The sequence below is a fragment of the Eulemur rufifrons genome, chromosome 28 (assembly GCF_041146395.1).
Source record: "Eulemur rufifrons isolate Redbay chromosome 28, OSU_ERuf_1, whole genome shotgun sequence".
Classification (NCBI taxonomy): Eukaryota; Metazoa; Chordata; class Mammalia; order Primates; family Lemuridae; genus Eulemur; species Eulemur rufifrons.
The window spans coordinates 37159565-37183866 of record NC_091010.1 but is presented as its reverse complement, the minus strand read 5'-3'; the positions used below and the strand labels follow the sequence as shown (position 1 = coordinate 37183866).

Here is a 24302-nt window from a genome sequence, read left to right as displayed (position 1 = left end):
TTTCACTTTCAGTACGATAGTCAATAAATTACATGAGATATTCAACACTTTAGTAAAAAATAGTGTTTGTGTTAGATGATTTACCCAACTGTAGGCTAATGTAAGTGTTCTGAGCATGTTTAAGGTAGGCTAGGCTAAGCTATGATGTTTGGTATGTTAGGTGTATTAAATGCATTTTCAACTTAAGGATATTTTCAATTTATGATGGGTTTATCAAGATGCAACCTCATCCAAAGTTGAGGAGCATCTGTACATAGTTTTACTTAATCTCTCAACAACCTTCTTAGGAAGAGACTAGGATTATCTGCATTTCGCAGGCAAAGTCAGGTCCTCAATGGTTGACTTGCCTAAGGTGGATGAGAGAGCACCAGATTTGGTGTTCTAGTTCAGGCACTGCTGAGGCCTTGGCAAGCCCAGGACTTTCACTAGGATAATTGTGAGGGTATAATGAGGCAGTATCTGAAAGATTTTGAGACCAGCATAAAGTATTGTAGAAATGGAGGGACTGCTTTTTATAACATGACACCTTCTTTTGTCGTTACAGGAGGGAAGAAAGCTCTGCTTCCACCATTTTCCATTCCCTTTGCGGTAGCTTATATTAATTGTCAAAACATTTGCGGCTCCCTGTAAGAACGTGGTGTGGATGCTATGTATCCAACTAAAACCCTGCCTGTGAGAGGATCATACGCTCCCACCCTACTGAATGCTGATCCCATATGGCTGGCCGGCTTGTCCGTAGGACTTTCTTTGGCCAGTGAAGTGTGACAATAATGTACCATTTCTGAGCTTCCTTTTTATCTTGAGCGATGGTACTCCCTATCATTTGCTGCACCGCAGTCCTCCTGCATTAAAGACGTCAGCCTTCATCAGAGTTTACCAATTCAAATGAGGCATTTATAATAAATAGGTATTTAGGGTTGACCAAGATGACCCTTTATTGTTTATAGAACAAAGGTTGGACTTATAGAGGTTTAAAGTAACCCAAGCCCAGGACCCAGCCTTCAGAAATCTGAGTGTGGCGCAGAGGCTGTGTATCCAATAGCTGTCAAACGGGGCAGACAGTGCTGGGTGCTAGAGAAGAGCACTGCTTTGATCATTGATGAACTGTGTTCATGTGTGTCCCCACTATGTCGTACGTCAACATAAGATGCTCTTTTAGTGCCATTGCTTCCTGTTCAGCTTACCTTCCCTTTCTCCCTCTTCCATAGCATGTATTTAGCGTGCCATTTAATTTATGCTACATGCTAGACTGCTGTGTTCTCAGTTTGTAGTTTTCAGTTTATACTGCCTCATTCACCAGTTTAGGGTCTATGTCCTTTCTGTGATATGTATTGTAAGTTCTTTAATTTCACAGATGATGTATTAATTTTTCTTCTGTCATATAAATTGTTTAACACACTATTACAACAAAGTTAAGTAAATTATTGATTGTTTGATTTGATTACTTTTTCCCCTCAAGTTATTGGTTCTCTTCTCCACAATGTGTGAAATGCAGTTCAGTGTTGTTCATTGAGACGCTTCTTTCCTTTTGCTTTTTATGGTGTCTAATGTGTTTAAGACTCTGTCCTACGAAAACCAGTTTTCCTAAGGCTTAGTAATACCTTACTGTAATTTGGAACAATTTGGAGTTGATCTCTCATAATTTCAGGCCTTGTGTCTAATGACCTGACCTATGTCAAGAAGATCCAACTTAGTTTCATGTTCCTAGTGACTAGTCCTGGCTTTGGGCTATGAAGTGAAACCAAGAGTTCACAGAGGTCCGTCTGACTGGTAGTTTCTGTGTTAAGCCAGTGTATAATTGATTTAGCTGTTCCTTTTCCTTCATGGCTGAATTCTGCTATTTTCTATCTGATTTACTTTTGGCCATTAGTCTACTTTAATGTCAAAAGGCACAGGGGTAATTTGTTATTAAAGCCTTATCTTGGACCAGGGGCTTTCAAACGTTTTGTCAACAAACACAGAAAGAAGTGGTTGTCAGCGTCAGGCAGCTGGGGGAAGCAGCCCCCAGACAGCTCCCGTGTTTTATGGATGTGGTCTGCTTCTTAGGGTAGGTGGTGGGTTCGTGTGTGTTGATTGTAACATTATGCTTCATAACAAATATGTTACGTGTATTCACTTGTATATATTAAATACTACATAACCAATTTTTTTTTAAAGCTATGAAACAGTTAATGCTGGTAAATGTGTCCATTGTTTATACTGGCAGATCTGAGTCACATTAGTGTCAGGTTTTTTTTTTTTAAATTTTAATATTCTCTTAAAACACTTCAGACTGGTATTTTAATATAGGTAGTAATTTCTTTTTTTAACGGATAAAATAAATTTTTTATGAAGATACTATTTATAAATCCTTGATTTTTAGATGATCTTCATGTAAGTACAAGTGTAAGGTAGTTTAAAGCCTACCTAGAGAAATGTTTTCTTTTCTTCAGCCATAGAGAAGTACCTTCTTTTAAGAAACAGAAAGTTAAAGAGTCTGGCTAGTAACTGTGATTGCCCGCTAGTCCCTTCTCTTTTTAGGTATTTACACAGAGTCTAAAACATTCGGTCTCCTCATCTGTAAGCCTACCCCCACATGGCTGCTCTGAGTATTAGACGCAATAGTCCCAGCTTTGGGGTCAGACATGGCTTTGAAGCTGGCTCTGACATGTTGTCTCAAGTGAAATGCACTCCAAGTGTCATACTGAAACTGACTTCTGACTCTAGAAGTGAACTTGTAGAATATAATTTATTACCAGGTTGAGGACTGCTTGGATAAGCTTCCACATTAGGTATAAAATAGAATTCCTTGAAAGTAATGTTTTTTGGGCAGACATATGAGTCCTTCTTCCCACTTCTGAGAAGTTAAACCACCTTCTTCTGGAGGATTTAATGGCTCTTCCCACCAATCCAACTAGGTGGTCCTAGGGTTAGACCAGCCAGTTGTGGGTACATGGCTCTAAGCTGGGCCTTTCTCGAGAGTTTTTAAACTTCTTTTTTTTTTTTCTTTTTTCTTATTTCTTTTGTTCGTTTAAAATTTTACTTTTCCATTTTTTTTTTTTATTATTTTACCTAAGTCTATCGAAAGACAAAGAGAGTTTTTAAAATTCTGTGAAAAGAGAAATAGTCCCTCTTAGTGCAAATCTGGAAGTTAAGGGGAAAAAGGTAGGCTTCGGGAATGAAGGACAGATTCAACCTATAGAAGCAAAGATGTCATCTTGGTGCAGTTTATTTTGAGTTGATCCTAAAGCCCAGCTACTTCTATGGCTTTTCTGTTGCTGGCTTATTTAGAGTCAGTGTGTCTCCCCTTGCGTTTGCGGCTTCAAGTGTCCTTTCTGTTACCTGCAATTTAAACAATGCTGACTAATTCATTTGATTGTTTATACTTGGAATATTTATTTAGCAAATCAATGCCTTTGCCATGGGCAATTATAGTAAAGTATTTAATTGCATAGTAGGATAGCTGATTTACGACATAGCTTTTTGAGAACAGTGCTAGTGTTTATTCCCATCTGTCATGAAAGCAGAAATATGTTGAAACTTATCAAAGTTTACTTGTGCGTGTGTGTTAATGACTCTTTTGACAAAGGGTTGCTCTAATGCAAACATCATATAACTTTTATATACCTGCGATGCCATATAATGAAAATGTCATATAACAAATGTGTACCTATGATGGTTCTAGGAGTTATAAATTGTCTTGAAGAAATATTTATGGTTAGGAGCACTTTTAGGTAAATAGATAGATGTTTGTGGCTATAACACATACATTGAGAGAGATGTTTATATTTAAGGAGGAATTGGTACTTTTGTAAGATTATCAAAAATGTATGTATGTGCTCCTTACTTGAAAGGGAAGAATGGCTTATTGCCTCCGTTCCCTTCAGTGGGTTAGTGTTTGGAGAACTGAGATTTTATGTGACGACACTGTTTTGTAAACTCCACTTCCTTCTAGGAAACATGAGATTTGCCGTCTCGGTAGCATTCTGCATTGTTGGAACATGTCATAAGGAGCAAAGAAACGCATCTGCTGCTTGGGTTCTGCCTGCCAACTGGTTCGAACAGCCATAGTATTTGTTTATTCTTGATGTGTCAGCAGTCAAAGGGAAAGTTTCCCTTTCTCCTTTGTGGCTGTTATATAACTTAAGCATCATTATTATATCAACAACAATGGTTATTTATTCAGAATCAGCTAAGCCCTAGGGAACACAAAGCCTCTGAAACACAATCCCTGCTTCAGATGGACTTTTGTTATCTGGTAAGAGAGAAAGGTCAGGGATCTCAAAAAGAAGAAAGACTAGGATGCTATGAAATGAAAGAAACTGAAATGGAGGTGTAAAGAATAAGGTCTGTAGGTATCTGGGCGAGAGGAGAGATCCCCAGGGCTTTGGCCAGTGTGTGGGGTTCCAGGAGAAGGAAAGGTTTGAGTGGGTGTGAAATGGGATAAATAGTAAAAAGAATGAGAGAGCAGGTCATCAGACAGAGGACATGGTGTGTAGTGCTTTGAATGAAACTCTGTCAACTTAGCTGGTAACTACTAGCAGCTGAGAGGCCTAGACTCGAGGGGATCCACCTGCATGGGTTCCTTGGGGCAGCCTTTCCATCCAGGTTGGGGTCGTGGGCACAACTTCAGTGCACAAGCACAATGAAAAAGTTTAAGGATTTTTAGTACTTACAGATCCTGGAAGAGTACACAGCACACCTGAGGCCCCACTCCGCTCCCTCCCCTTTGTAGGCTAGGGAGCACAGGTAGAGAGAGAGAGAATGGAACCATGGGCCGGCGCCTTTATTGGCTCCAGAGTGTTATCCAAACAGGTTTGCCAGGGGGAACTTTAATTGGTGGGTTTAAAGCAAGCAGATACTAGTTTCAGGAGGTCACACTGTGACTTAGAGGTAGTCACTTTACATTTGCAGGCAAATGTTTGAACGGTCTATTTAAAGGATGTGGTAGGAAAGTGAGGAGCCACGCCTGTTAGGCAGGTGGGGGAGAGATGCCTCTACCTTTTAACTCTGGCCACCAGCTGGAGCCATTCAGGTAAGGTGTACAGTATTGGAAACTGTGTCAAGGGTAGCCAAGCCCTGCTTCTGGTATGGCTTCTGTTGATGCCAAGATAGCATATAATTATAAGCACTCACTATCTCTCGGTATAGAGATGGTAAAGTGCCTGCTGCTCTAGGGCTACAGTCCCCAACCCCTGGGCTGCGGACCAGTACCTATATGTGGCCTGTTAGGGATCGGGCCACAGAGCTCCCTCTACCCAACCCAGTCCATGGAAAAATTGTCCTCCAAGAAACTGGTCCCTGGTACCAAAAAGGTGGGGGCTGCTGTTTTAGAGGAACAACATGGGTTATTTGGCAGAGGCTTTTTAAAGATGGGGTTCGAGAGGTGGAAGCTAACCTTTAAATTAATCTGAACACTGGGCCTGTGGGGTTGTCACTTTTTGGGGGTAACTGTATATTAAGAGTCCTTGTACTTTGCATTTTAATTTTAGGCAACAAAATTGTTTATTCCCTAAATAATTATCCTTTTTCTCTTGGGAGAATGTTCTAACCACATTGGTAATGATATCCTTGTTGTTTCTGAAGCATAAAGACTCTTGGAAACATCTTTTAAGTGCTTTATGATTGCAACTGAACATACTTATGAAGTTCTCCTTGGATGGAGCATCTACTCTGAATTTTAAGCTTGACCAGATCCTAAAGAATAGGAATAAGCTAGGTCATCTCTCTTTCCTGTATGTGCTGCCTTTCCCTTCCTCCGTCGCATTATCTCAAAGTATCTATATATGTCTACACACACGAACACAATTGTATTTTTCGGATTGCAGTGTTAAGTTTATTGAATTGCTCATATATGCATAGGTTTTATGTAGTTGTTTTACATAAAAGAGCTGCTGTCCTTGGTGTAACAGCCAACATACTGTCAGTTGGTGCAGTATAATTCATTGTAATAATAATAGTTTTTGTTTTTTTTTTTGGAGACAGAGTCTCGCTCTTTTGCCCTGGCTAGAGTGCCATGCCGTCAGCCTAGCTCACAGCAACCTCAAACTCCTGGGCTCAAGCGATCCTCCTGCCTCAGCCTCCCGAGTAGCTGGAACTATAGGCATGTGCCACATGCCCGGATAATTTTTTTCTTTATATGTATTTTTTAGTTGTCCAGCTAATTTCTTTCTATTTTTTTTTAGTAGAGACGGGGGTCTCACTCTTGCTCAGGCTGGTCTCGAACTTCTGAGATCAAATGATCCGCCTGAGGTGATCCGCCCGCCTCGGCCTCCCTCCCAGAGTGCTGGGATTATAGGCGTGAGCTACCACGCCCAGCCGATAATAGTTTTGTAAACAGAACATCAGTGCTTTTAAAAATACACATTAAATTTACATGAATGTTTGAGCAAGGTTTCCCATAAAGCAAATTGTGTTCCTTTTGATCTCTACTATAAAATTGTAGTTAATTGATGAGAGACGAAAGGTTTAGGATGTGATGGCATGCAAGACTTTGACATTTGTCATGACGGTGCTGGTGTGTTAGGAGGCACAGAGGGAGAGGGGCCTGCCAGCCGGAACCTCATTCAGGAGACACTCAGCCTCAGTGGCCCAGGCATGAGAAGATGAATGCCTGAACCAGAAATGGAAAAAACAGTCCATATGTAAAAGATGCCTTCATTTTGATATTGATCATGAATTATCAAGAGAGGGCACTCGGATGATTTAACTTAAAAGTGTCTAGAATAAGATTACCTTTATGAGGAATATGAGAGTCTAGAGAGATGTATCAGCTTTATCATCTAGGAAACAGCCCAACTTCACATGTTGGGTGCTTGTTGCTAAGGATAAACATTAGGCTATAGGGCTATCTTAATTCCACCCTCTTTGACCACAGCTTAGTCTCCCAACTGGAAACACTCTCAGAGAGGAATGAAGCAGTTTACCTTGTCACTTAGTGGCAGAGCTGAGACCAGGAAGGGAGCTCTTGGCTCTCTGGCCACTCTCCCATGCTATTTTGGAGAAAATATCGTTTTAGGAAAGGCCTTTGATCTCACTTTAGATGTTTGGCTAACGAGTATTTTGAAGAAATCTTGGCCTATGGAATGACTAAACAAATATAAGAAGTTAAACTCTGGAGATCTTCTCCAAAAGCAAAGAAGGTTTAATTTGTGTCAAATTTTTTTTTCTTCCTCCAGAAACTCTGTGTTGGCACTAACAACCAACTCATTTCTTAATGGGTCCTTAGGAGTCAGCACTTCTATAGGCTCCTATAATTTGCCAATTCCTAAGTAGTTTCTTTTAAATATTTTTATTCCAAAATAATGTTTAAGGCACAGTGACCCAGATCGAATATTTCCAAAATCACTCTTACTTTTTAAAAAATTGGTTTAATTATGGCCTAAATGAAATCATTCCAATTTAAGCCTTATTTTCTTACCACCAATAAAATTTCTATTGTCTAATAAGAATAGGAAATTCAAGAATCTTAAGCCAAAAAGCTTCTTAAGTTTCTCACTACTTTAAGGGATTTACACCAAACAATATCAAAGAACTATTTCAGTCCTAAAATTCTTTGGATATTTAACATAGAAAATAATTTTTAAAAATTATGGCCGGTTTTCTACAATTTTGGAGATTCTGATTGAAGACTCAAAGGGACAAGGCTTAGCATTTTTTGAGTGCCTCCTCTCATGTTAAAGGCTGGGCTAAATGCTTTGCATGTATTATTACATATACAGTGGCCCCCCCCATCCTCTGGGACTATGTTACAAGACCCCCAGTGGATGCCCAAAACTTCAGGTCATACTGAACCTTTATGTATACTATGTTTTTCCTATACATACATACCTGTGATAAAGTTTAATTTATAAATTAGGCAGAGTAAGATTAACAACAACATAATAGAACAATTTTAACAATATTCAGAATGCTATGCAACTTAAAACTTAAGAATTATTTCTGGAATTTTCCATTTAATATTTTGGACTGCAGTTGGGGGGGATGTAACTGAAACCTCACAAGCAAAACCGCGGGAAAGAGAGACTGTTGTAATGTGTTCTCAAACTGTTAGGTGGGCATTTTATCCCCCTCATTGCATATAATTAACTTGCTCAGGGTCAGATATAGAGTCAGAAGTCAGATCTGAATTTGCTTTGACACCAGATCCCATGCTCTTTGCACCTAGAATCCCTGCCTAACTCAAGAACTTCTACCAATAGAAATTAACGAATATTCACTGATTATCTATCATATCACGATTAATCCTTAATCCTAAAACGCATTTCTTAAGTGTTTTCAAAAGGCAACCTACCATTTTCTAGAAGTAGTACCATTGTTAAAGGATTTAAAAAAAAAAGATTGTGAAAAAGCTGTTAAGCCTGGTATAAATCAAGAAAGGCAAGTTCCGCCTTAACCGACAGTGAACATGCTTATTGGTTAGGATTGAACGGGCTGACTCATTTCTTTTTTGCCCTGGTAGAGGGCCACACCCTGCATTCCAAAAACCCTCTGCCGCCCGGCCACGCCCGCCGCTCTCGCCGCTGGAGCCTCGGAGGTTGGGCTGGACGTCCCAGCTCGCAGCTGACCCCGGGAGAGGATCGGCGCGTCCGCCTGCCCGCCGGGGCCGGGGCCGGGCTCCGCAGCGCCGCGGAGCTTGCAGGCGGGCCGGGCAGGCCGGGGAGAGGGCCGGCGGGGCCAGCCGAGGCGCGGCCGCCCAGCAGGATCCGGGCCGGGGTCGGTGCGCAGCTCCCCGCCTTCGCCTTTCCGCCTGCGCCTGGGCGGACAACGCGCTCCCTGAGCGCGCCGTGGCTGTGCGAAAACTTGGTGCCCCGAGAACTTTCCAGGAGACACTGCCTCTGGGCAGAATAGACTGTAAGTGTTGCTCCTTCTGGGATGCGTTCAGTAAAGCGCTCTCCCAGACGGTGGGACCCGATTAAGAACAGGGAAGAGACAACCATTCGCGCCTTCTAGAAAACACCCAGCATCGCAGTCAGTGTTATTTCCTCTGGTATGGTGAAGTAAAGGGAAGCTTAGTTTGTACTGGATCCCGCTTTAAGGACAAACTAGGCTACAGCTATTTACACCTGAGAACACGCGGTGCAGTTGCTGAAACAGTGGGTCAGGACATAGGTAGGCTGAACCCGCAAATGCCCTAAATGTTGTGTAATGCTAACCTAACTAATGGGGTCTGAGAGCCATGGCTCAGGGGGTGGTTTGTGTTTGGGGATAGAAAGCCTTCCTCGTGGGGTTTTTTTTGAAAGAATGGGATTGCATTTGCACTTTGGTTACTAAGTTTTCGGGAAGTACTTGCTTTGTCAAACTCCAGCCGCTGTACAAAACCGTCCTTCTGCCAACTCCCTTGGCAGGTTGGAAGCTAGCTGGTGAGTGAGTTCTGTATGAAGTGCCAGGAGGAAGCACGTGCTCCCCGTGTTTTGGAGTGAGCATGTTTACTCCATAGCTATGCTTTCTATTTAGTGTGGCCAGGTGATTGCTCTTGCGGAATGAGTGGAAGTAAATACACAGGGAAGAATGCGTGACATTTGTTTTTCTTTTTCCTATTTGTTTTTGCTCTGTGTAATTGTTACTTATCTTGTACCAAAGTAGGAATCTGGAGACCCAGGTTCTGTTTCCCTGAATGCTACAAATAATCATTCCATTTTTAATTCAGTTGAGTTATAACTTTTAAATTTACATAAAAATAAACTCAGTGAGCTTCTTAAGTCTGATTTGCTATGAAACAAGTTAATCAGCAAGTTCATTTGTATGGTGCAAGTAACATATTTTCTTGCAAGAGGTTGGGGAAGGTGCGGGACAGGGAAAGCAGAATGTGATTACTAAGGACTTACACACTGCAACAGAAGTTATCCCAGTCAGAAACACTGCTTGTGTACTGGAAAGGCAGGCTCAAGATGTCCCAGTAGGATAAAGGATGGTGGGAAAAACTGTAATCTGAATTATGAAGTTATGAATATGAACAGTATCATTACACTTACGCATTTATGAAGATACAGACTATGATGCAATCATTAGACTGTAATAGAGAGAGTAAGAAACTTCTTTGCAGCTGACATTTTTTTGGGTCTCTGAAGGAAACTTCTGCAAAGAAATCCCTTCTAAATGAAATAATTAAAATAATTTTTTGGAAATTTTAGGTTACCCTATGAGTGCCTATTTACATTGTTTTCAGGTTCATAGGCTCATTGTTAAGCTCAGTTGCTTTGTGTTTACCTGATCAAATGCCTCTCTGTGAAGGAAACAGTATGATGTTGGGAGAAAATGGCCTAAGTCCACTGGGGCACTTGGAAAAGCCCCCTCAGGTGGTGAGAATGGGAAAATATTTTATTAAATCTAAAAGATGTTTAAAATCTAATGGGATAATTAAATTTGGATTTTTATTAGTTTCACCTAATAGTTTTAATAAACTTAGTTTAATAGTTTTATTTAAGGATCTCCTTTTATCAGATACTGAGATGCTTTGCATGAATTACTTCATTTAATATTCACAATTGTGCCAAGAGGTGGAGGTGTTATTGTCCCTGTTTTATAGTTGAAGAAACAGGCTCAGTAAGGTTATATAACCTACAGATTTCACAGCTAGTTAATGTAGTTTATGTTAGAAGTCAGCATTTAAGGTTTCTTATTTTTCCCCTGTGGCTCCAATTGCTCCTAAAATAGTTCTGATTTTTCTGTGTGAAATGATCCAGGGGAGGTTCTTGGTTCAAAGCATATTTTTAAGAGATTTGAAAGTTCCTCATTGCACCAGTGCCAAAATATCAAAGTTAAAGGATTGATGCATTTACTCTGGAAGCATGTGGTTTTCCAATATTAACTGAGGAAGCCTTACTCTTGGTGAACCTGTTAATTAATACACATGGCTGCCTTAGAGTTGCTGATCTTTAGTGGTTTTCTCCTACTCTTTGTGGAAGCCCTGTTCTGTGCGTGCGTATTCTTCCTGCTCCTCACAAAGTGCAACTCAGGCTTTCTCTAATTGTGGAAGCAGGAGCTGGATCTGTGGATTCCTAGCAGTTGAACAGTCTGTGTATGAGTGCATACCTGCAATATTTTACTTGCTAAGTAAAATGTTTTTAAATTTATGTTAGCACCTACATTAGTGTTGAACCTGTTTGTTGAGAATGGTAAGTTCGTAAAGGCACACTCTGTGAGCACCAAAACTTGACTCGTTTAGAAGTGGGCAAGTCTCAGTGTGTCTGATTGGGGCAGCCAGTTCTGAGAGTCTATCGGCTAGAGCATCTGTTGGCATATCTTGATACAAGAGGACAGTGCCGTCTTCTTGGATCGTGGACTACAACATCTATTCCAGGACTGGGTATTACTCACACCCCCAACTCATCACCGTCACCATTTATTTTTCACAAAACACCCATCCACTTTCCTAGGCCAAGTAAGAACACCTTGACCACTTCCTTAGACCTCTCTAACTCCCAGCTGCTTTAGGTGACTTGTTCTTGAGGGTATTGAAAGAGCATGCCACTGTGGTGATCCAACCACTTGGGAGTAATCTTGAAAAAATCAGGGAGATAGGGAAAGCATGCCATAAGACTTGATTTTCAAAAATGGAGAGACAATAAGGTCTGAAAACTTTAGATTCAGACTTACGTTGGCATCTAGCAGAATTGTAAATCATATTTTTGAAAAGAATTATTGGAATCACTTAGAAAAAAAAGTGACGATGATCAGTATCTAACATGTTTGCTAAGGATCACTCATGTCCAGTTAACCTTATTTTTTGATAACATTAATTGGACAAGTATATCAGTGCCTTGCCATATATATGACATATCTGCTTCAGCAAACATTTAACAAAGAGTGGGCTATGTGTGTTTTTTTCGTCAAGATGGAACAATGTGGGCTGCACAGTAGTACAGATAAGTGGGCTTGTGCCTTGTAGCCAAAGGTTGATCAGTAGAGTGATGTCAGACTTGAGCACGATGCCAGCAGTGTGCCTTGATGAGGGCACTTGACATAGCTGAGGGAAAAACACTCGCAGGTTACTAGAGAGAGAGTATTTAGAACCAAGGAGATAATGGTCTTGCAGTTCTTTGAAGCACTGTAGATAGTGGTTAGAAACAGGGATTCTGGAGGCAGACCCCCAGGCAAGTTATTTGAGCTCTTTGTGCCTCAGTTTCTTCATTTATAAAATGTACATAATAATACCTCATAGGGCAGTTGAAGATGTTGAAGGATTAAATTAGATAATCCATGTGAAGTTCTTAAAGCAGAATCTGACAGTAAATTATATACATTAGCTGTTAGTCTTGTTGCTGCTACTTTTACTACTACTTGAGGCAGTGTTGTGCACATTTCTGGGTTTGTGTTAAAACACATATCCTGAATGGAGTAATCAGTAGAAACTTGTTTGAACAGTGGTTTGAAGACACTGGGCATGTTCACCTTAATGTAAAAACTGAGAGACAGTACTTATTTGGTACTGCCAGTGTGGTGAAATAGAGATGGTCACATTCTGAATTCTGTACATTTTATCCAGTTTAATAAATGCTTTCTGTTAAGGAGCTCTGTAGCTTGGTACAAGAGAAATGTCCACTAAATTAAGATTTAGGAGAGTGCTTTCTTGGAATCAGTTCAGTCTTTAACCAGTTGTGTACTCTTGGGCAATTAGCTTAACTCAGTGGTTCTTTACAGGGTGCAATTTTAGCCCCCCAAAGGACATTTGGCAATATCTGGACACATTTTTAATTGTCATAGCTGAATGTGGAGAGATGTGCTACTGCTGAAAATCCTGCAGTGCACAGGGCAGCCTCTCACAACAAAGAATTATCCTGTCCAGAATGTCAGTAGTGTTGAGAAACCCTTCTGTTTGTGAAATTTGAATACTTACCTTTGTTTTAACAATATCACCAAGTAGCTTTAAGAGTTATGTTTACGAAAGGGCCTTTGAGAGTAATGTATTCTGAAATCTGCAGGTGTATACAGTGTACATATTTTATCCTCAGCAGCACAATAAAGTGTCACTTGCTCCATTTCCTGGAGGAATATATTACAGTGCTTTGGGAGTCAGATAAACGTTGGCTTGAATCTCAGACCCACCCGTTTAACCAGCTGTGTGATTTGGGGCAAGTTTCTTTATCTGTGAAAACCAGATCTCTATCTCATAGGGTCTAGAGGAATAAATAGGATATAGATGTAAATTATGTAGCACAGTCTTTGGGCACAGTAGTAAATTATAACTACTGTTTTTTAAAATTTACATTACTTTGAGTAGTGGAATTCAGTGGTGCTTATTAAAATGTACAATTTGGAAAGAGGGTAGATCAGGAAATTAGATTTTTAATAGTTAAAAGATGAAAAGCAAAGAGTTCTTATCTTCCAGAGGAGATAAAATCTTAGGGGAGGTAAATGTCTCTGGAGGTGTCACTTTGGCCCCAAGGTGAGAAGTACCTGGTAGAGAGAGGGGATAAGTTGCATGGGAAACAAGAGTCTGGTCAGCTATTTCATATCAGTCTGGAACTAGCCAAGAATGTAACTTTTGTGTTTGTGGACTGCTCCACGGAAAAAACTTGTAATGTTTGTTCTTAAGCAGTATAATTCTGTTTTTTCATCTTACTCTCGATATTATGATTTCTTAAATATATTTTCCAGGATTTTAAGGTGTAAGCAACACACCCAGCCAATGTATGTGCAAATGTGTCAGTTTTGTTGTCTTAGTGATTTCCTGTACCCTCCTCTCAGCCTCCCCCCAAAAGATAAAGCTTTCATGCGATCATTCGTCCTGTCACCTCCACTTGTGTGTCAGGCGTGGAACTAGGAGGCTGGAGAACACTGACGTGCCCCACCGTTTTCCTGCCTTTATAGCAACCTAGAGTAGCTGATCCCTAAGAGCAGTTGACAGCATGTGTATTTGACTTAAAGGTGTGACTTTCTGTGTGCAGTAGGGGTTGGGTGGGAAGATTTCAGAGTATCCACCAGCTGTCCACCTTCTAAAGCCAGAATGTGTTGCAGTTCTGTTAATTTTCTGGGGGGTGGGGGGGAGGCTACCAATAAGAGGCCCAATAATGAAAAGTTCTGTGGCTTAGGAAAAGGTTCTTATTCAGGTTGGAGAATTGAAGTTAGTGATTTTTTGAAAGAGTTTGCTCTTACTTTTCTTTCTCAAGGTCCCTACTGCATTGGAACTGAATTATGTGAGCCTCCCATAAGTGTGAGACTTGAACTCTCAAGTGGAGCAAGTGTTAGTACCCTCTGCCCCCAGCAGCTTGCCCCTCTGTGGGTGTCTGGAAGGAAATCTCTCCTCTCCGAGCAGTGGGGAGAGTTCACAGCTGGCTCACCCCAGGAGAGTGGCTGCCCAAGGGGAAGTACAGCAGCCACAGTGTAAGTGGCCTGTAGAATGGGAAGGGCTTGGGGATAAAAACACACTCCTGGGAAATTTATAACACAGACTAAGCCCTGTTCGTGCTTGGAGGCCTTCATTAAGCTAACCTTCAAGCTTGCTTAACTCTCCTGATTGTACAGAAATAGGTGGTGGTGTTCCAGACAGACCCTCATGGCCTTAAGCTGCCCCTGAGTTGCTGGGTAAGCAGTGATGGCAGAATCTTAGTGATTCTAACAGAATCCTGAACTGGTTACACAATACTGAATACCTACACGGGGTCAGAAGCCAGGACTTTGATGTTCAAGCCAAGCTGTGAAAGTCAGCTTAATAATAAATAAATGAAAGACTAGGCAAATTACAATTTTAAATGGTACCAGTGACCACAACTCTTGAGACCTGATAGATGATTTCTCCACTCTAGGTGTATTCCATCACTTTGATTTCTTAGATGTGGATGAGACTAGAAATTACCATGTACTGCTGGAAGTGTTGTAGAAAATGTTTGAAGGCTAATTATGTATTTGCAAGGCTCCCAGACATCCATTTGTTGCAATTCTACAGTATTTGGTTCCAAAATCCCAATTTTGATTATGTCTATGTGAAGGTCAGACTTGTGCCGAGTCAGCAGATGTAAAGATGGATTTCTTTGCATTTTGATGTTTAAGGGTCTCACCAAAAGGCCCAAACATGTGCTAGCCATGGAAGAAACAAAGAGATTTAAGTCAAGGTAGAGTGGAACAGTGTGCCTCCTACCCATGTCATAGGTCTGTTAGCTTGCATTTTTTAGAGTTTAAGGTTGGCATTTAATGAATTCTTAAAATACAGGTGTGGTGTAGTTCCCTTTTTTTTTTTTAAAAAGAGGTCCCTCCCTCTTCCTTGAAATTCCTAAAGCCTTCATTTCACTGGAATTATTATTGGCTCCTACCACAGGTAATGGTGTGTGTACCGTACATGAAGGTCCACAGACCACTTCCCCTCTTCTGAATTTGGAAAGAAAAACCTGACTCTAAAAGAAACTGTAAAACAAACCTGTAATGAATGGATCACAGCAAAGATACAAAGTAAGCAAAGAGATTGAATGGCTTTCAGGGCAGAATTATAACTTGGTTAAAGGCAGTAATGTGTTGCTCTGAAGGAGAATTTGTTTGAAGAGGAATTTAGAGAAGTAGAACTTGGAGACTGGGATGGAAGACTTAGACTGAGAGGCCAGACTGGTCTGTCTGCAGAGAAGCGTTAACGGGTCGCCCTGTAGATCTTCCCCTATGGTGGGGCTGTCTGTGGGCTTTCGAAATCAGACTGCCTGGGTTACGCGTCTGACTCAGAGAGCTGTCTCGCCCTCATCAGTGAGCGAGCCTGCCTTACCCTCACAGCGCACAGTGTCAGGCCACACAGGCAGCCACAGAACGTATTTCCATTCCGTGCCCACTGTGCACCCTCCTGATTGTAATTTGGTCTCCTCATGTGGTTATGCTTTTCAGAGACACACTGAAGAGCACATACCAGCATCCAGTCTACATTATAGTTTATATTAATATTTTTCACAATAAGGTATTAAAGCTGGTATTTTTACTTTAATGTCACCATGAGTGTGGTTAGCATGAGCCCTTTCCTGATCATTATATTTATGAATGTGCAAGATCAAGGAAGGGCCAGCCTTGGACTGTGATGAGTCGCCAAGATGACACTGCACTCCAAGGACCGGCTGGCTTCCCAAGGTTTGCATGTCTTCACTGAGTGCCCTTTTTTGTGCGACTTGCAGCACTAGAGTGTGATGATCATCACAGTACCGTTATCTTTTTTTGCAGTTTAGGAAATGTTGAGAAGAAAAATGAGCGTCATTGAGTGCTTATTCACAGTGGAAATGTGTTCTGTTCTAAGTGACTCATGTAAACATGAGTAAAGCAAACTAGAGTATGTTGTTAAGAGTTACAATTACAAGGTAAACTAATTCTGACTTTGTTAGTTAGTATGTCTTGTAACTCTCATTTAAATTGAACAAATTACCAAACAACTACAGAAATCCCCAGTCAAAACAGTTCATAGCCAAAATTTCACAAAATTTTTCAGTGTGGTTTTGTATTGCTAAAATTCTTGTGGACTTGTGAAGTATACTTTGGTTCTCAGGATAGTAGGCAGTATATAGTTTCTTGGGCATTGAGTTCCAGAAGCTGGGATACTTTTAAAGTTCCTTCATTTATGATTATCCTTTTAATATTCCTATAGTCCTGCTGATACACTGAAATAGTTTCCTGCAGCAGTTTCCTACTGTTAATCCTTAGCGTTTACTTTTAGGAGGAAATTTCTCAGGAGAGTGGGGAACCTGATTTAATGTATTTTGATTATGTCTGTGTAAAGGTCAGAGATGTGAAATTAAATGTTCCAACCCAAAAACTAGTTATCATCAATCTATATCAAAGTGAATGTCTTTTACAATTTCAGCACTGCCAGGATAGGTGTGGTATGAAAACCATATAGTCCCGGTAAGACTGGAGATCCTCTTGGAAAAAGAGTAAGGAATGGGCTGGGTTAGTTCAATATGAAATAAACAGGGGATCATTCCAACTGGATTGAAGAATAGGAAACACACACACATATAGTTTGATAGAAGTTCTAGTATTTGATAGCAGAGTAGGGTGACCATAGTTAACAATAATGTATATTTCAGAACAGCTAGAAGAGAGGACTTGAAGTGTTCTCAGTACATAGAAATGATAAATACTTGAGGTGATGTGTACCCCATATACCTTGACTTAATCATTACACACTCTGTACATGTAATAAAATATCACATGTACTCCATAAATATGTAAAATATTATATATCAACAAAAAAGAAAAAAACAAAGCAAGAATTCTAATGTTATCTCTTTCCAAAGAGAGTTGTCTCCCTTTGCTGGGTCTGGACTCTAGTCTACACCTCTCTTAAACCACCAGAATTTCCCTCAAATCTCTTCATTTTCACGCTACTATTGTGTTCGGGTGAGTTTTATTCTCTAAGAATTTGTTATCAAAATTATCTGAATAAGTTATGTGTCCACGGCCGGGCGCGGTGGCTCACGCCTGTAATCCTAGCACTCTGGGAGGCCGAGGTGGGAGGATCGTTTGAGCTCAGGGGTTTGAGACCAGCCTGAGCAAGAGCGAGACCCCATCTCTACTAAAAATAGAAAGAAATTATATGGACAGCTAAAAATATATATAGAAAAAATTAGCCGGGCATGGTGGTGCATGCCTGTAGTCCCAGCTACACGGGAGGCTGAGACAGGAGGATCCCTTGAGCTCAGGAGTTTGAGGTTGCTGTGAGCTAGGCTGACGCCACGGCACTCACTCTAGCCTGGGCAACAGAGTGAGACTCTGTCTCAAAAAAAAAAAAAAAAAAAAAAAGTTATGTGTCCATGTTTGCAGGTGGGTGGGGTCAGGTAGGCTAGAGGTTGTTATAACATGTTTAAGCCGTGAATAGAATGAATAAAGGGGCTAACACTTCTACATTGCTTCTTTTTATACCTACCTGTTCCCTGCCAAAGTACACAAGAACATCACTAGCAGCAGAAGTCCTTCCCCCAATAGAGATGACCATATGCTTGGCCTTGGATGTCCAGTATGATAGCCACTGGCCACATGCAGATATTTAAATAACTGAAGTTAAAAATCTTATTTCCTAAGTACATTTCAAGTGTTTAATAGCTATATGTGGCTGGTGGCTACAGTATTGAGTACAACAGGCACAGAGCATTTCCATCGTCTCAGAAAATTGTATTGGGCAGCACTGTGTGATATACACTGGCTAAATAAGGGAGACACTTTTTTAAGTGAATTTTTCCATATATAGATAAAAATTTGCAGTTGATTCAGCCAAAGTTCAGCCTTAAAGAAAATAGTTATTAAAAGTACTGGGTCCATTTCTGAGGAAGTCCTGTATAAATCAGAACATTTCAAGGGTTTAACTCTGGCTCTTTTAGGCCAAATGAAAGTATATTGTTTTAGGTTTCCACAAGTTTAAAATGTGGATCTTGGCAGAGCATGATGGCTTTCCAGAGTAGACACAGTGAATCTTCAGCACGTGTATGTGCAACCACTCTGTTATAACTGGTTAGTCAGGGCCTAAGCAGGGGGGAAAAAGCCGCTTTTATTTACATCAAAGGGAATTTAGTGAAGTTACTGCCACAGGTGGAAGCATAGTGCCAAACAGGGCATATTGAGGAAACCAAAAGGTAAGCAGCTGTGGGAAGTCATTACCAACCCCAGGCTGAAGGGACAGTTGGAGGAGGCTGTCATCAGAGCTCAGGGGCAGATAGGAGCTGATGCCACAAAGGAGATGCAAAAGGGAGTAAGGTGAGAGTGCTTCTGGCAGTTTCGGCATTTCTCCTTCAGGTATGCAGAGAATTAAGCACATCTTCACCAGGTTTTTATTGGCACATTTTTATACATCACTTAGCAAATCAGGAGAGGCCATGTAGCTAGGGACAGAACGCAAAAAATGCAAATTCTTGCTCTTTCTTTTACACGTTGCCAATGCGGCCTACCCCAGGAATGCTGGTAGGTAAAGGGGTTGTATCCATTAGTTCACTGGAGGCAGAAACCACATAGTGGTTTGTACAGGGAAAGTTTAATGTTAAGAATCATTAGCTATAACAAGGGGTTGGACAATGATAATAAGTAAACAGAATTCTATGGATTTGAGAAATAGAATATAGAACTATGGAAAGAGAATATAGAAATATAAGGAGCAACCACCACCCTTAGGGCTGAGATAGAGGACCCAAGGGAGAAACCATGCCCCAAACCCCTTTGAGAGCTGAGATCCAGACCTCTATCCAAACCTCATTGGAGGGGGCATGGCCTTGGGTCACTGCATGGCAGAGAAGTTGTTGTAGTGGCACACCAGTAGAACTTGCTGAAAACCTATCTTCTAGAACTTGCTGAGAATCCATCCTTCAGTGTGCTGGGGAAAGCTGTTCATGAAGTGATATCTAACTGGAGGCGCGTTAGTACAAAACTGTTGGAGACAGGTGCTAGAGAAGCTGTACATACAGCAGGAGCCTGCTGGGTGATGACTCCAGAATGAGGAAGCAGAACTCCTTCCTCCTGCAATGTCTCCCCAGCATCTTCTGTTGACAAAACTTAACAAACATCATGCCAGCTAGCAAGTGGAAAAATACTTATAGGGCCCAGATCCATTTTTGCAGATCAGGCAGTAAAGGGTGAATTTGTGGCTGAGAGGCAGTAAACTGATAACTGACACAAGGAGGAAAAAAGTCCACCCATCTTCTCAGAGCCTTTGTTTTTCTTTTGTTCGACTGGGTAATTGTATATGATATATACATATTTGAGTGGGTTTTCCCCAGTGGTACATCATCATTTTCCTCAGACTATTAATGCTTTGTGGTTTTATTTCGTATTGTGACTCATCATTAAGGGTCTGTTAAGGGTTAGATTTCTTAGTTTTCTTTTTTTATTGTCTGCTTTTTAAACCTTGGATAAATATATGGATAATCAGGAATTGGAGCCACATTTATGAAATGACATTCAGCTAGATGACATTCCAAGCTTTTGTTTAATGCCTGTGAAGATAGATTGCACAACCTAGAATTACAGTTGCGTACGAAATAATTCACTTTGGGTTTTATCTCTTAGGCTTTATAAATATTTGCCAAAGATTTCATAATACATTCTAGGATTATGTTTTTATTGGTACAAGGTAGGTTTTTTATTTAGTTTGTGAGTACATTTCTTTACTGCTTCCTCAAGAATTGGGATGGTAGTTCTTCCAGAAAGGCTTTTTAAAGATTTTTTCTCTAGGTTGTTATCCACATTCCACAGCTTTGAACTACTAGATTTCATTGTGGCTTCTTGCTCTATAACACTATGCAATGCATAATTTATCATTTTGTTTAAAACATTAGAAAGGGAGAAATACTCAGCCTTGTCCTTGAACCCAGGTTGATACTCAATCCGTCTCCGTCTGCATTGCCTTCTTTTTCTCTGCTTCATCTCTTACTATATTTTGTTGTGTTTTTCTTCCTTAGAACTCTCCTAAAAAGCCAACTCATTAAATATATTTTGTGTGGTTCTGATATTAAGGTTTATTATAAATGCTTTAAATTGTCTGGTTTTATTTTTTAAATTAGATTTTGTTCATAAACAGAGTGTAAAGAGAAAAGATAATTATCCATAATATTACACTCAGGTAACCATGACAACATTGAAAATAAATAAAAACAATGCATGTATGTGGTTAGTATACAAATGATATCAAAAGGTACAGAAAAAGATGTTAACTATTATTATATTCCTTGTGATTTTTTTTCCAGGAAAAAATATTTTTGGCACATATCTTTCTGGCTTTCTGCTTTTTACATTTTTTAATAAAAGGATTAACATACATATGGTTCTATAGCTTTTTGGGGGGGGTACTTCACCTAATACATTTTAGAGATTTTCCCCATCAGTACATATAAATCTTCTTTATTAACTCTAATGATGGTACAGTATTTCATTATATGGATGTACAATAATTGATTTCACCTTTGCATTTTTTCTGGATATTTTATTAATAGTAGTTGCCAGGTTATGGGGATGAGGAGTATTTAGCAATTGGATTTATTGCAGTCTGCCTCTCTGTAAATACTTTTGTGTAAACATCTTGCTGACATACCTGCAGGTTAAATTCCTATTAGTAGGATTATTACATCATAGGTAAATGAGTATTAAATTTTGATAAACATCACCAATTGTACTCCAGAAAAGTCACTTTTTTTAAAAAAAACAAGGCTGTATCTTTCCCACACTCCCACCCTCCCACCAGTACTGTAAATTCTCCAAGCGTTTTTAACATTTTTGCCAATCTGACAAGTTAAAAATGTTTTCTCTTTGTTTTCACTTGCTTATCTCACTTCTGAGTGAGGTTTAGGATCTTTTCATGGTTTCGTTGGCCATTTGAGTTTCTTCCTGTAAGCTGCCTGCTCATGTGCTGTTTTGTGCTTTCTTCTTCCTCTTCCCCCCTTTTTTCTTTCTTCTTGTTTTCTTGCCTATATATTCTTGTCTTTTTCATATCAACTTGTATGAGCTCATTTTAAATTAGGGAAATTAGTCCTATTTCATATGTATTGTACTTCTTTTCCCCACATTATCTTCTTTTAATTTTCATTAAAAATGTTTTTATGTTGGTGTAAGGAATATTAAACATCTTTTACAATAGAAATGAAAGAATGGTAGAGGTTAAGAAAAGTTGGCTGTACTTTCTGCTGTTTTTAAGGCCTGAGTAGTTGTAATTTGGGGCTAAAAGTTATCCCCACTGATCCTAGTATGACCTATACCCATGGAGCCCCTGTAGTGTCTCCTTCTTACCAAGACTACTCTCAAGGCATACTCAGCATTGCCATCCTTCCTCTCTGGATTTGCCTAGGCCCTCACCAGTTCTGGGCCTCTTAAGAGGAGGTGAGCTTATGAACAACCTTGTCTACAAACATCAGAATTTAGCCACCAGGTAAGACCATTCCTGGTCACTAAAAGTTGTAGGTAATGCTCACTTCTGTCTCTTGAGCACCTAGAATAGTACCTGAGTCATGAAACACGATGTGTTGAATGAATGAATGAATGAATGAATGGAAATAAGAATGAGCAAGAGATTCTGGAGGGAGAATGAGCAGGAATACAGAACTCAGGTGAAGATTCAGTTTGAAACATGTTAGCCAGATATATGCATGCCTGACAAATGTACCCCTAGAGCTGTGAACACTTTATTTCCTGTCTTTATAACCCCTACTCAGTTAGCTTCTGGACAGCTGAGCTGGGTTCTAAGATAATAGTACATTATTTATCTGATAAATTTCATTGAACATTGAACGTGCAAAACAGTGTACTTGTGCCAAGTGTTACTTGGTTGAACCTCTTCTCTCTTTATGTTCACGTAATTATCTGTCTAGACTGGCCAGTGAGTGATAATCATGTCTATTCTCTTGTGAGTAGTGTTATTAAAACTGCTGTCTGATTTTAAAATGCTAGATCAAGAATGGATTTCTCTCCAAATCTCTTCAAAGAGCAAACCTCTCCTTTGAACATTTGAAATGATTCTGGTTAACAAAAATCCAGTATACAAATGGCCTGTTACATACTATGTAAAATAAAACACCTAAATCTCAGAAGTTACATACCTCCAGAGAAGATTTTTAAGCATTTCCTGGTGATTCAAATAATCTATGTTTATATACTTGCTAATACATATGGAAAGCCTTTTAATGGTATCCTGTAAGGGGCAATATTGTGGTGCTGTGTTTTTTTGGTTTGGCATATAGTGTTCTTCCCTAAAAATGACAATAAATCTTAATTTCCAGTAGGATCATGGTCTTTTTTTCTTGCTGTTTGGCCTGAGATGAGATGTCTAATGGCGTTATTTACTCTTCATAGTTTTATGAAGGCAATTGACTCAATTAATTTGAATTTAATTAAATGAAAGCCCACAGTAGGAAAATTGATTTATTTTTGAGAAAGCTAATGCTGGGCTTTGACTTCTGTTACTGTGCAGTGGCATTCAATGCAAAAATAATTGGATGCCAGAACATTAGAGAACCAGTCGTTGTTTGGAATGATCATGCTGCTTATTAAGCATCCGTTTCAATACTGACAGATGAAATAATTGATGAATGATGCCATTAATTAGGCTTTTGACCAGACAAAATTATTATAGTTTGGTAATAGCAATTTTTTTCTAAACAGTGTATTGAAATGAAAGATAAATGGAGATTTTTTTTTTTTTTTTTTAAACAAAATGGAGATGTTTAAAATGTCTGTCGAAGGAGAGCTCACAAATGACTTCTTAGGTACAATAGTTTTGTACCACTTTGGCCCACCTTGCATCTTTAGCTTATAAATCAAGGTGACTAAATAAGGTTGACAGAAATTCATCTGTGAATTTGTCTTTGGCATTTTGTACACGAAGAAAAATGAATAAGACAATGGAATCTGCTTTGAAAAATGAGTTTCTGAAAGCAGGAGTTTCTGTGATTTCTTAGACTCAGTGGGTACAGGACTGTGGGTGAGACCTTGGTGCTTTGTTGAAAACCAGTTGGCCTTGGAGAAAGCAAATGAAAAGTAGAATTCTAATTCTAATACCACTGGTGACAAACGTAAAACATATATACTAAGAAAATTTCAAGAGCTTTTTGTGGGATATTTCCGGTGAGGTGGTATAGATTTTGATGGCATATAGACCTTTTGGAGGATGCTTTGCAGTTAAAATTGAGAGTGAACCACTTGATAATCAGGCCAGAGGGATTTACAGTAGGTAGAAAAGCAGAGGCTTCGGAAATGGCTGCCTCTGTGTTTGGTTTTCAATGTTGCCACTCACTGGGGGACCCAAGTAAGGAACACACTCTTCCAGCCTCAGTGTCCTTAATTTGTATGGATGGAGATTAAAATACCTACCTCAAAGAGTTTTGAAAGAAATAAATTCAATATATAGTAATCACTCAACAAAATGTAACTGATATTTCTTTAGGAAAGAGTTTGTAGTGTTATATTAAGGGAGTGACCATTGGAAAATATTTTCAGAACTATCAAAGTTTAAAATGCCTCTAACAATATAAGGGAAATGGGACAAGTTTAGAACTTGCTGTTTTTCAGCAAAACAGAGATTTGCTCTGTTTTATTAGAATGTAACAATGATTTTTCCCATTGCTGGCTCAAGTGTCAGGTGATTGATCTTGGTTTATGTTGTATGTCTCAAGATGAGGCCATAAATCCCATTGAGGTCAATTATTTGGCATAAGTGTTTATATTGGAGCATTTGTGTTTCAAGAGTCCCCTGCCCATTGGTCTGGCCACACACTAATTATCGCCATCGTGAAGCATTGCTGTTGCCAGGGTGGCGGTATTATGAGTCGGTCACAACATACTGAGCCCAGGCACTTGGGAGCTTCCTGCTCAGGTACCCTCTGGCCTTGGTGTGGCCCTTGGGAGCTTGGTTATATCAATGCTGGCCATAAAACAGGATCTGATGGCTG

At 39.8% G+C, this 24302-nt stretch overlaps 1 protein-coding gene across 4 annotated transcripts in view; it reads left to right on the top strand.

The window, feature by feature from the left end:
* SGMS1 (sphingomyelin synthase 1) overlaps positions 1 to 24302 on the top strand; it is a 285145-nt gene that overhangs the window by 176940 nt on the left and 83903 nt on the right. The window contains exon 1 of one of the 4 annotated variants that reach the window (XM_069459848.1): positions 8710 to 8832. The exons of 2 other annotated variants lie outside the window; for them this stretch is intronic. The gene's annotated coding sequence lies outside the window, so the exon portion shown is untranslated. Of the gene's footprint in view, positions 1 to 8709; positions 8833 to 15323; positions 15367 to 24302 lie in introns of those variants that run through there. One more of the 4 variants, XM_069459849.1, reaches the window with a different exon arrangement.